The sequence below is a fragment of the Varroa destructor genome, unplaced genomic scaffold (genome assembly GCF_002443255.2).
Source record: "Varroa destructor unplaced genomic scaffold, Vdes_3.0 BEIS01000003.1, whole genome shotgun sequence".
Classification (NCBI taxonomy): Eukaryota; Metazoa; Arthropoda; class Arachnida; order Mesostigmata; family Varroidae; genus Varroa; species Varroa destructor.
Window position 1 is genome coordinate 7380839 of NW_019211456.1, and position 11639 is coordinate 7392477.

The window sequence follows — 11639 nt, forward strand, 5'->3', positions numbered from 1 at the left end:
GGATAACAATAGTTGAAATTTGGCAAACCTACGAGTATTAGATAGAGCCAAGAGTATTTACACACATAAAAATGTCAGGGAAGTATTACACTGCATTATTTGTGCTCAGTCGTTACTTGTAGATATTTGACAGTCTAAATCAGCATCGCTGTTCAAGCGCTAGAACGATCTAGCAATATTCTATAGTGTATCTTTGGCTTCTGAGCAGAACAAAGCTTTCAAAGTAAACAGTCTTTGTCTTCTCTGTGCTCATATGCCGCTTCCTATTTTTAACTCTTGTGTTTCTGTCCCTAATTCTTTTCTCATTTCCCTTGTTGCTTTGATTTGTCCGTCCGACAGATCTCCCCGTACTGTTAGGTGGCTCAGCTCGTTTCGGCTCATTCCTGAGTACGAATCGTTTGCTGGCAATATCGCAGTCGCCTACCAGCCATTTTCGAGTACACAGGAAGAATCCCATGTCCATTCGCACGGATCAGTAGCTGTTACCTGCTACCTTTTAGATATACACCGCATATCGATAAACGGGCCGCCCTGCAAAAGAAAATAGACGAAAGGTGGAGCTGCTAGTAAAGTGTCCCAGGACCGGGAAGTAGGAGAGGAAAAGATGCTCCTACTGCAGCTGCAATAGCAGCACTGCATCGTCCAGTTACCATAGTATCTTATTTAACTGAGACAGCCGAACTCTATCAGCTACGTTTTGCTCTACGTACGTACGACGGCTTTGTCGACTCTTTGGCAACCTGGCTTTTGTAAGCCGGATAGAACTGCCGTTGCCTCTTGTACCTTGAGCCTCGCGTGGCCAGATGGCCCAGCCCTTCTCAGCTTCTTTGCGCCTGTTTTCTTCAGCCACACGCGCATGGATGAATGAACCGCCCAAAAGAAGGGAAGACGGACACTCTAGTACTGCTGCAGATCTTAGCTTCCGAGTCGCTGTACGGAGAGAACCGTCGATCTCTATACTACTAGCAGGAAGCAGACGACAATGGACCGAGATTGGTAAGAGCTAGGGCTCACTGTCTGCTGTGCTGGAATAATCTTCTCATGTATTCTCACGAATGACTCGAATCTTCACATTTTATCAAACCATCCTACTAATATCTTATAGCATTCTCATTTTTCCAGTTTTTGAATCATCCCTACCTAAAACCAATAATATTTCAAGGAACTATTTTTCTCAAGACTAATTTTGCCTGCTCGCCCTAATCGTGACGAGTGACGGATACCCGCTGGAAACTATCTTAGTACTTGTTGATGTTTTGAAAACTCTTCATAGCTTTAATGCTTTCTCCTTTCCGACCAAATACTAGCACCTTTTTCTTCGAAGGTCACCTTTAGCAGAATAAAATAAAATCTGTGAGTATAACATGGTCAAATGGAGTGCAGCAACAAACATTATCAAAATCGATAATAGTGAGAATAATAATTTTCAATCTGGGGTTGAACTAACTATAGGGCATAAGACAAACGTTCCTTATAAAATTAACGATACATTGTTGCGGTCAGATAATCAATTGTGATAATTATTTACATAACCATCTTGTCACTATGGGATAGTCTCTTTGTCTGTACTGATTTAGTTTCATTCGCCATTTATTTGAACGTTATAAAGATATAAAAAAATCCTTGCACATTGCAGTTAATTGCGGTAAAATGAATTTTATTAGTATTATTATTACAATGTTGCAATGACTATGAACCAACTTATCCTTCATAGAATGCCCAGTTTTGCCACTTAAATCAAAATGAAGATGAACTGACGTTGTCATCATTAGAAGAACAACTCTTACTGCTGCGCAGGCGCCTGACAGACGGGGCATAAATTGGTAGGCAACTGAACGTTTGAGCTGCCTAAATATCAAGCGTAGCGTTATAAGGACGTCAACGTTAGCTGGCTTTAATATTTAGAGCAATTAGGTTGACTACTATCGTTTCCGAAAAGCCGGAAACGGGTCTTTTTTTTAATGCCGTGGTCCGCGCTAGTGGTCGAACTTGCACCTAAACATCCCGGCTATTGCTTCCATACTTTCGAACGCATGCCACAACTAGCTTTGAGGAACCTCTGGGCATAGCTAAATTAAACGTTGATAAAGGCATTGCACAATAGCAATTTTCTCCAAAATCCTTGCAAAAAAAACTTCCAGGTACAGAGCTTAGGCATTTTTTCACACCCGATGCAAATTGGACGGCACTAGGCAGTCCTGCATACGACTAAGCTACAAAAGGGGGCTCTATTGATTTTCAGATTTATTAAATTGATTATTGCCTAAATTCAAAACCAAAACGCGATTAGCTTCACACGACACTGACGTTTCATTAACCACTAACAGAATAGAATACTACTCTGGATCCTTGCAATCATATGCAGGAACTAACAAAGGTCTTGCTCGGTCCAGAGCAAGCACTGAAACGTACTGGGTAAACCAGGCCTAGAAGTTGATTCGACAAAGAAGAAGGACAGTCAGTGCTTAAGGCACTCATTTTGTATACCGTACAGCTCGCAGCCAATTTTTCCTTTATTATCTTTTGTGCTCGTAACGAGCGTGAATGATAATTGTGCCATCTACTAGCCATAATTGAGTCGCATTATTTCAACGTCCCAACGGCAACTCTCACTATTGGTGACGGTGCGTGAAGCAGTGGGCGAAATCATCAGGGTCAGGAACAATAAGTATCTGGATCGATATCGTTAAGCTAGCGAATCACTACATTTATAATTGTATTTTCAGTGAAGTTAATCGGGTGCAATTTAAAGAAAGCTTCTATAATTCGATATTGTATTCAGGAATGATCGTAACGGTCTGAGATTCATAGTCGGATCTACACTAATTTTATTCGAAGTTGTCCATAGTGTTTTTATTTTAGATTGTCCCATCGGTATAAAATCGCAGTACGGTTCTCCTAAGATTGCAATAAAACTAAACTTAAATTTTGAAAATGTACAGTAAAAACTTTACGTGCCACTAAACGCAAAATCCAATGAGCTCAGTATTAGTTATACCAGAAAACAGGCCAGCCCAAGCCGAAAGCGCAGTCAGCTGCACCGGTTTTTCAAAAAGTCTTTTAGAAGAAAGGTTCAGGTTTACTTCAGGGTTAAATTATTAGAGAAGAGTTACCTCTTTTCAGCATACGTCCTATAAGATTTTTAAGCTAGAAATGAGCTCTGTTCAAATTCGTTTTTCGACCTCACCAGCTGCCAAACGGCAACCTTTAATAAGTTATTGGATACAAATATTTCCAATTGTATATAAATGACCCATGTGGTCAACACCATTCTAGCTCACCTTACTCAACTGACTCAAAATGAATAGTGCCATCTATATTTTGGAAGATGCGAACCGGTCTTCAACGCTTCCCTAAGGACTTCGGAGGTTTTTTCAACCAGACAGCTCAGTTTACTTTTTCAACGTTGTCCCGAAAGGCCACGGCCTGCCTCTACCTTGGCCTATTGCACCTGTCCCGGAATGTTCGAATACATTTCAGAACTTGTGAAGTTTATAGGGCTGCGTTGAAATTAGAGAAGCCTTTTTCAACGGCTCAAAAACATTGCTTACTTCACGTCGTTGTTTTTATGAGGCGGTGGAAGATAACGAAAGCAGAATAAAGTTGCTGGTTTGTCGTAGACTAAGTAAAAATAACGTAGCCATAACATAGTCAATAGAAATAAAAACGATCAAGCAACGATGTATAACTAAATGCCGCACTCCTTCAGCTTTCTGCGATAATCTTTAGAATTTTCTATGTTCCATTGACAGCATTTTTACCCGTCTATAGGAACAACTCTTCATACGTATCCCTTTTGTGCGCACGAAACTTTATTTACGTTTTTTCTAAAGTGTGAGTTTAGTTCACGCAAACTTACCGCTTTCTAACGGGAATTATTGTTCCACTAAAAAATCGACATATCCAATCATAAGTCTGCAGGTCTTTGCTTCTGTAGACGATCACTTTTAAATAAACAAAAAAAAAGAAATATAAAGGTTTTATATACATATTTTTTTATGACGCATAAAACGTGACACATAGATATATATATCTGATTAAAATCAAGATAGGATGCGACTAATCAGCACACGTCCTTGTTTCCTTTCCCTTTGTCGGGCATTGTTTATCATGCTGCTAACGCCCATTTGTATACACCTTCTTTTGCTCGTACTCGTTGTTCGTCGAATTATCATCGTTTAGCCATGCATAAGTGAACCTCCTTCTTCACAGGGCGTTCGGCCACACTGTGTCAGTCCTTATCCTAGCATCTGTATAACGTTGAATGTATAAAAATCAATTGAGGAGATAAAATGTGGGAGATATATCCAACGGCGACTTATTTTCGCGGCAAACTGGCACCGACCGATGCCATTTACCCATTGCTTGGCTGGCACAGCGTTAACGAACTTCTACTACACTGTACCGTTCCCCATTCTATCCCCACTTAGGGTCTGTTCTTTACTCCTTTGGTTTTTCTATCTTTATTTCTCACTTTTTATCATACAAATAGATCCACATTTACAGGACGGTACAAACCTAGGATCACGTCCGGGCTCGATTCCTTCGCATTCTAGTCGCTGTCGTTGCTTGGGACATCGACAGATAGGGTTATGCCACACAGCATCTTTGTATATATATAAAGAGAGGAAAAGGGTCCTCTACAGTAACGAGTCTAGCCAAGTCAGCAAGCGGGCAGAAGTGCAGAAAAGACGAACGAAGTTTCTTCACCAAAAACCATCTCTCGAATCAGTTTTTTGTCTTTTTTCCCGTTCAAAATCAAATCCATTGCGCATAGTGCCAAAGTGCGTTCCAAGCCTACTAGCTAAAAGACTTTTGCTTTTCAGGGCAGTCTACATTACTTGATTGTACGTTTTTTGAAAATTAAAACGCCATATGAATTTTATTCAGCATCTAATGTGCTTGAGTTAGCCAAGTGATTTCGAATTTCGGTGCTAGGAAATCAGTTAGGACGGAAATTTGCAACGTGCAAATTTCCAAGAATTATAGGCATAAAATGGTATTTCAAGCGCCTCATGCAAATGTTTTTGTGACGACGCCATCTTTTAGAATATACTCACACCGACCATGTCTAAATATACTACTTTAATGCCACATTTGCCTGCATGGTAATTAATGACAAATTTTTGACTTGCAAATGAGGCAGACAAATTTAGCATTTTATGCGTACTATAGTACAGCACTGTATGTACTGTGCTATGAGTCCCTACGCTGCTTGACATAAATTAGTTTCTATATTTGTTCGTTTCCTTGCAAATACTTTGCTCAGTGTTTTTGCATAATTCTGTACTACCCATAGGGTTTTCTTACTCTACAACTTGACGTGATATAGTAGAAACTTTATTATATTTAACATTGATATGATAATTTTTTTTATTTTGACTACACCTCACTTCAGAATTAGCCCAGCTGCCACAAAAAACATAAGCCAAAGCTTTCCTTTCGTTGTCGGAAATGTATAGACGTTTCCTAGGATAGCCAGAGTGGTCTTACCTTCAGACATTATTACAATGTTTCGACTGTACGAAAAAAGTCTTTTTAAGACTCACTTCTACCGCATAGATATCATGTAATTATTAAATATAGCTGAAAGTGCTTTTAAGCATGCGTTAGTCTTCAATGAAAAAGCTAGTGGAGCCAAACAAAAAAGATGGTCGTGGGCGTACTAAACGTTCAAAAAAAAGTTTAAAAATAACAACTGTACTGCAACGTATGTGTAGAAGAATCTACACGCAGAAACGAACTAATTGTCACAGATTTGATCATACAAATGGCGCCATCTGGCCGAGAGCGAAGGCCCATGTTTTGCAAAGCAATACGACGAGCACGTAAAGGTGTAATTTATGTTATACAATGCCGATGACTATGCTATTCACAGACGCAGGAGTTCTCAATCAGTGTTAGGTAGAAAATAGATATTTTTGTATGAACCTAATACTATGTCTTTGAAAAAACTGACAGAGGTAAAAAATAAAAAAAGAAGCAGGTAAATACAACACGAAACATAACTCTTTTCGGCGTGGGTTGAGAAGGGCCTCTGGCAGTTTTTGGACGCAAACATAAGATAGTGCGCTTAAGCATAGATCATCGGTTATTAATATATTTGAAATTTCTTGTTACGCTAATAGGTACCACCACGGTATCAAAAGTATGGTGTGAGACCGATACCATTGAAGTCATTTTCACTTACAATATTGGCAGATGTGCGAAAATCGCTTTTAGACTGAAGGCTCTTCTCCTGGACACCGTAACAGACGTTGTCTGTATCAAATAATGATCAATGCAAGTACAAGCTCAGTTAAGCAAAAATACTCAGGGGGCTGAGGTCATCATTTTTAAATCCGATTAAGCAGCTTTCTAGTTACATGTTGCTTTTCATGTGCGTAGCTGGTCATCTAATAGCTTTGGCCAAACTTTCACAGTGATGTTTGGTATCACAAAATTTTTTTCGGATCCATTGACCATTATTGGAACTACTTTGCTTATAATGCTTGCATCTGCTGCGTCACTTTTAGAGAGACGTAATGTCTTAGAGCCTTTAAACCTTGAAAATATGTCGCGGTCCATTGCTGCTCATTGTGTTCAGAGTTGTTGGCATCACCCAATATAAATAAATAAAACTTAGGCAGAATGAGTGTACTCGTCCCTGAAAAATCGGACTCTTGATTAATGCATACTAACTGGATATGGGTTGGACCAAATATATAATTTCCAACTATATATATAATTTCATATATACAGTTAATATCCACTACTGTAACGTATTTCAAAAGTTGAGCTCGTTTTACGCGTTCCTGTAATGTTTCTTCAAAAAGGGTATCCAACTTTAACGAGTCTTCAATTGATCTTACATATTTTGTTCAAACGTAAATATTAGCGGATGGAACATGAATAATTTGGTTCTTTTTACTATCTCCATTCTCTTTTACCTCTCCAGCGTTTGTGTACTTTTGTATACCATTCAAAGATGCTTTCTCTCGTTTGTACGTCCATTGTAATTCTTTGTTGTGCGATAAACACAATCTCATGTCGAATTCAGGCTCTAAATGAGAAGGTATATATTTTGAAGGTATGTATTTTATTGAAATCAAGAGTTGCCGAAATGGCCTGTAATCTGGCAGTCTTCTTCACCGCACCTCACTGTGAGCGACTGCTCTCTGTATATTGAATCAAGGTTCTGAACCGTGACGTTGCCTCCGATGTCTGCGAAGCGATGTATTACAAGACAAATTAGGAGGGAATTCTATACATTTACTCCATTTAAATTGGCTAACCAATTTCCCACTGAAAATACGGGCAATACATGTATATATAGTTTCACTTGTATACGGTGAAGAGAGAGTTATTTAATAAGAATTAGTCCCAGCTTTCTCAAAAGCCTATATTAATCTACGTCTACATTTTGTATCGCAGTTAGGCGTTCTATTAGACGGCTTGCTCCCAGCACAAAACGAGGTCTCTATACTTTATGAGTTCGAACCTAAAACAGCCTAACAAGCAAGTACGTTACCCAGTAAGCTACTATGGGTGTCTTCGGGTCGGTATCATCCCAATTTTTCATTTGAAATTCATGATTTCGAAATACAGTCATAGGCCCTGTATATCCAAGAGGCAGTGGCAAGTACTCGTTAGGTTTACCACTTTTTTTAATATTTGTTGTTTAGCTAAATGACTTTCATTAAACTAAAAATCGACTTATAATTCGTTTTATGCGTTAACCTGATATTTACAGATCACACACAAACGGCGGATAGTAAACTAGCTAACTACCAACAATGAAGCCGTATTTGAATTTCTCTTTGCAGCCTTAAAAACGGAAACAGCCACATCAAAGGACCGCCGAAAAATCCTATGCGTCTAAACGCCAAATCGACAATAACAAGGAGCTGGCTTTTTCTATATGAGGAGCTATTGGCTTAGCTTTTTAGTATTTTATTTCTATATATATGCTTGCTTTATTTGATCATACATACATTTGTCCTAAATGTTTTTTGACATATCACAATAGTATAACGACGTGGGCTGAGTTACAGTCAGGTCTTTGCTTGCATACCTGACTAGGACTCAAACGTTTTTCAAATATCTTGCGTAATTATTATCCATTCGGTCTGAAGTTACCTAGACCAGCGTCAACAACATTGCCTCCTCTTACCGTAACCTGAAAATATAATATCGCTATGTAGAAACGGTTTCGATCGTGCCCGGAATGAGGATTTTTGCGGAAGTGTTAGCGCTGGGAGGTTCTAGCTTAGCGTTAAAGAAAAATATGTCGATAGTAGCGTTTGTCACAGTGACCCTTTGCTGCTTGACGACACAAAATTTGAACTCAACCATTCAGAGGGCAATGGTGCCTCGACAAGGTTCAATTTCATCCCCGATACAACGAAGCCTTTGTTCCGTCACTATACACGAGTAAATGTTATTAGCACATATTCACGCATGATGACGCTCACCCCATACGTTTAAACATGTTAGCTCAATAAAATGTACTTTCAGAAAAGCGCAGTAAAGCAGATTATACTAGCCACTTGTAATTTTTTCATTCAAAGTATTATTTTGAGCTATAACATAAACCTGATTATGGTGATCCTACAGAAGTAAAAAATAATTGTTTTAGAAACCACTCGAGATCTTACAATATAATTCTATGAATATCGTGAAATTTGCTTGATTGTCAAAAAAAAACATGTAAATATTTGACAAAACTCTTCTAATACGACTTTATCACAAAAACGCTATAGTTTTCTGCATATGTAAAAAAAAAGGTTATCCTGTACTTTTTCACTAACCGGTCTCCGGTAACTAAAAGGATTAATAGAGCGAAGTTTCAGTTTTTGTGTCCGGCGAAAATTTAATAGCGAGATAATACTAGTATCTTAATAGGAAAAAAATAACTCTCGTCGGCAGCATACGGAGAACAATGCCCAGCAAAACCCAACCTAGGCCACTAATCCAATTAGGCAGTTCGACTGGGCATGGGATCGCCAAAGGTCAGTTATCACCATCTATCTATATCGTCGAGATTCGTACAGTTGATACGGAACAAGAAGGTCTTGGATCACCTTATTTTATATATATTTAATATATATATAGAAATATATTTAATTATTAATTCTAAATGAATTATATTTTTATACACCCCTTTACAGCAGAAACAATAGTGTAATACGTAAATAGACTGGCAAAAAAATCAATTTTATATTAGTTTGATTACTAAAATCAGTCGGTCTGTAAATAACTCAAAAGCGCTTACATTACAGCTGACAGTTGCTTACGTTCTCTAGATAGTATAATTAAGCCTTCCTCGACAATGAAATTAGGAATATTCTTCAGCTTTACTCGTCGCTGATTAAAATATATTATACTTATGAAGATTTATAGTTGAAAACAATAATTATAATCTTTTTACAGTTTAGATATCAATAAATACACACCCTAACTTCAAATCTAACTTCAAATCGAATAAATTGCTTATATCGTGAATAAAAACTTAATGAACCAAATAGTATGTAGAAATTTGTAAATCCGCTTATCAAACTGTAAGTTCAGATAACTGATCCTTTGGGACCACCAAGAAACAAAAATCGTGAACACACTTTGTTTTTAAAATGTAGACGACGCATTCATAGCACCCGTGCTATGAAGGGTCTTTATGAGTACAATCAACTTCTCACATATATAAGAGTTAAAAAGTTTCTTTCTTTATTTAAGCAGGGCATATTGGGTTTGCCGCAAACTAGCTACGAAATGTAATAAGCCGAACTATAATATTTATTTCGCTGGTCATAAAAGGGCTATTTTATGAACGTTATAAAATACCTATATTATTTAAAACGAGATGCACCTCAACTGACCGAAGTTTAGTGCTTTTTCAAACAACGTTTATCGACCTTTTCAATAGCATACACGGTTTAACGAAATTAATACATTATTTTTAATTTGCATTTAATCCGTTTTTTAACTATAGAAATAAAGAAATGATAAGACCTTTAAGATATTCATATAGTAGGAACTGACGATAATTGCATGTTGTTGATATACTGCTTTATCCAACAAAATTTTCAGAGGAAGAATAAAATATTTATATTTGAATGATTGACGGATAACACGCCACTTTGACGAAGGAACCTTACCTTAATATATAAGCACTGCTAAACTCGTCTATTGTAGAATGAAAACATCTGTAACAAATACATACACATGACACTACACGGTCACATTGCTCATCTTCCACTGGAGGTCAAACAAGCTTTTAAAAAATAGGAGCGGGCTTGCAAAAATACGATGTTTTTTTGGTTTGGTTTGGCAACTCCTTTGACATACAAGGTGGTTTAGTCTCCAGCAGTTTCCCTACTGATTTCCGAACACTACCGATTCTAAAGACGAGATGGTATCGATCGAGGACGAGCGTAAATGAATATTAAGTTGCCGCTAAGAAAAAGTGGCCGTTTTTCTAGCCATATAGCTTCAAAGTCGCATGGGTTGATGGGTGTCGTTTGAAAAGTGGTATCTGGCAATATACGATGTGCTAAATTTGTTCGAATGTTTTTATTCAGACTAAAACGACCTTAAAAATAAATTTTTGCAAAGAGCACTATATTTACCAATTTATATGTATATATATACATATACCTTGAGTTGGGTCTACCCGGCATTTGTAATAAAATAGTAAGTAATACTTACTATTAAAAAAAGTATTACTTACTATTTTATTACGATAAAAGCACAAAAGAGACCCGTAAAAAAGTTCCTACTCAACTCAAGATGCGTTACCAGACGAAACAGCTTAAAGACGGTTGGGTTGCTTTTCATCTGTATATTTCGACGTGAAAAATGTCCCTCGTGTTGATCGACCAATTATGAAAGACGGGGATGAAATCGTTGTAAAAGTTGAGCAAGACCGACCAAAAGTAAGTAATCATGACACTGCCAACGAAGTAAACATTTACCACTAAACACTTTTGAACCATTTGAATGAACCGGGCTATAAAAAAAGAGGTGCAGGATATATGGATGTTATACGAACTCACGCAAACAAATTTACTCGATTCGATTGTCGTCTCCGATACCCTACAGAAACGTAACGAAATTACTTTTGAAGCCAAAAAATATCAGACTCAACAATAATGTGCGAATGTACAAAAAATAAGAAATGTGCTCGAAAGTCCAAGCTGACGCCAAAAAAGGTGATGCCATTGAATTGAAAAGGAATCGTGTATTACAAGTTGCTACCGCTTGGCAAAACTGTTGGTTCAGACCTTTACTACCAACGGCTAACAAGATTACAACAGGGCACTGATAAAAAATAACCTAAATTGGTGGACAAAATGTGAACCGTCTTTCACTATTATTCTTCTTGTTTTTACGGTATCTGACTACATAGCTATCCGGCAAAAATTGATAGAATTTAAATTGGACTTTTCAATGCATTCGTCACATAGTCCGGATCTTGTATTATCAAATTATTGGCTGTTTCGGTCGCTGAAGATTCGTTTTAATGAACTTTACTGGAGGGATACAAATGGGAAAACGTTTTCGTCACAGTTTCTTACTTGGAAATGACAGGGCTTTATTATGATGAGATTATGGCGTTACGAATAGCAGAAGGTCATAAATCAAAATGGGTGCATATTTAATTT

At 37.6% G+C, this 11639-nt stretch overlaps 1 protein-coding gene and 2 long non-coding RNA genes across 4 annotated transcripts in view; 2 read left to right on the forward strand and 1 right to left on the reverse strand.

Annotated features, from left to right (window-relative positions):
• LOC147756456 (uncharacterized) overlaps positions 1–11639 on the reverse strand; it is a 24857-nt gene continuing 13218 nt past the window's right edge. The window contains exon 4 of one of the 2 annotated variants that reach the window (XR_015324935.1): positions 1–531. This is a non-coding gene — a long non-coding RNA (uncharacterized LOC147756456). Of the gene's footprint in view, positions 532–8022; positions 8159–11639 lie in introns of those variants that run through there. The other variant, XR_015324934.1, reaches the window with a different exon arrangement.
• On the forward strand, positions 398–8523 carry LOC147756457 (uncharacterized). The gene is made up of 2 exons (XR_015324938.1): positions 398–996; positions 7806–8523. It is a non-coding gene; the product is annotated as an uncharacterized LOC147756457 (long non-coding RNA).
• LOC111247310 (zinc finger protein 516-like) overlaps positions 10832–11639 on the forward strand; it is a 21425-nt gene continuing 20617 nt past the window's right edge. Inside the window, exon 1 of the mRNA XM_086985223.1 lies at positions 10832–10910. The gene's annotated coding sequence lies outside the window, so the exon portion shown is untranslated. The remainder of the gene's footprint in view (positions 10911–11639) is intronic.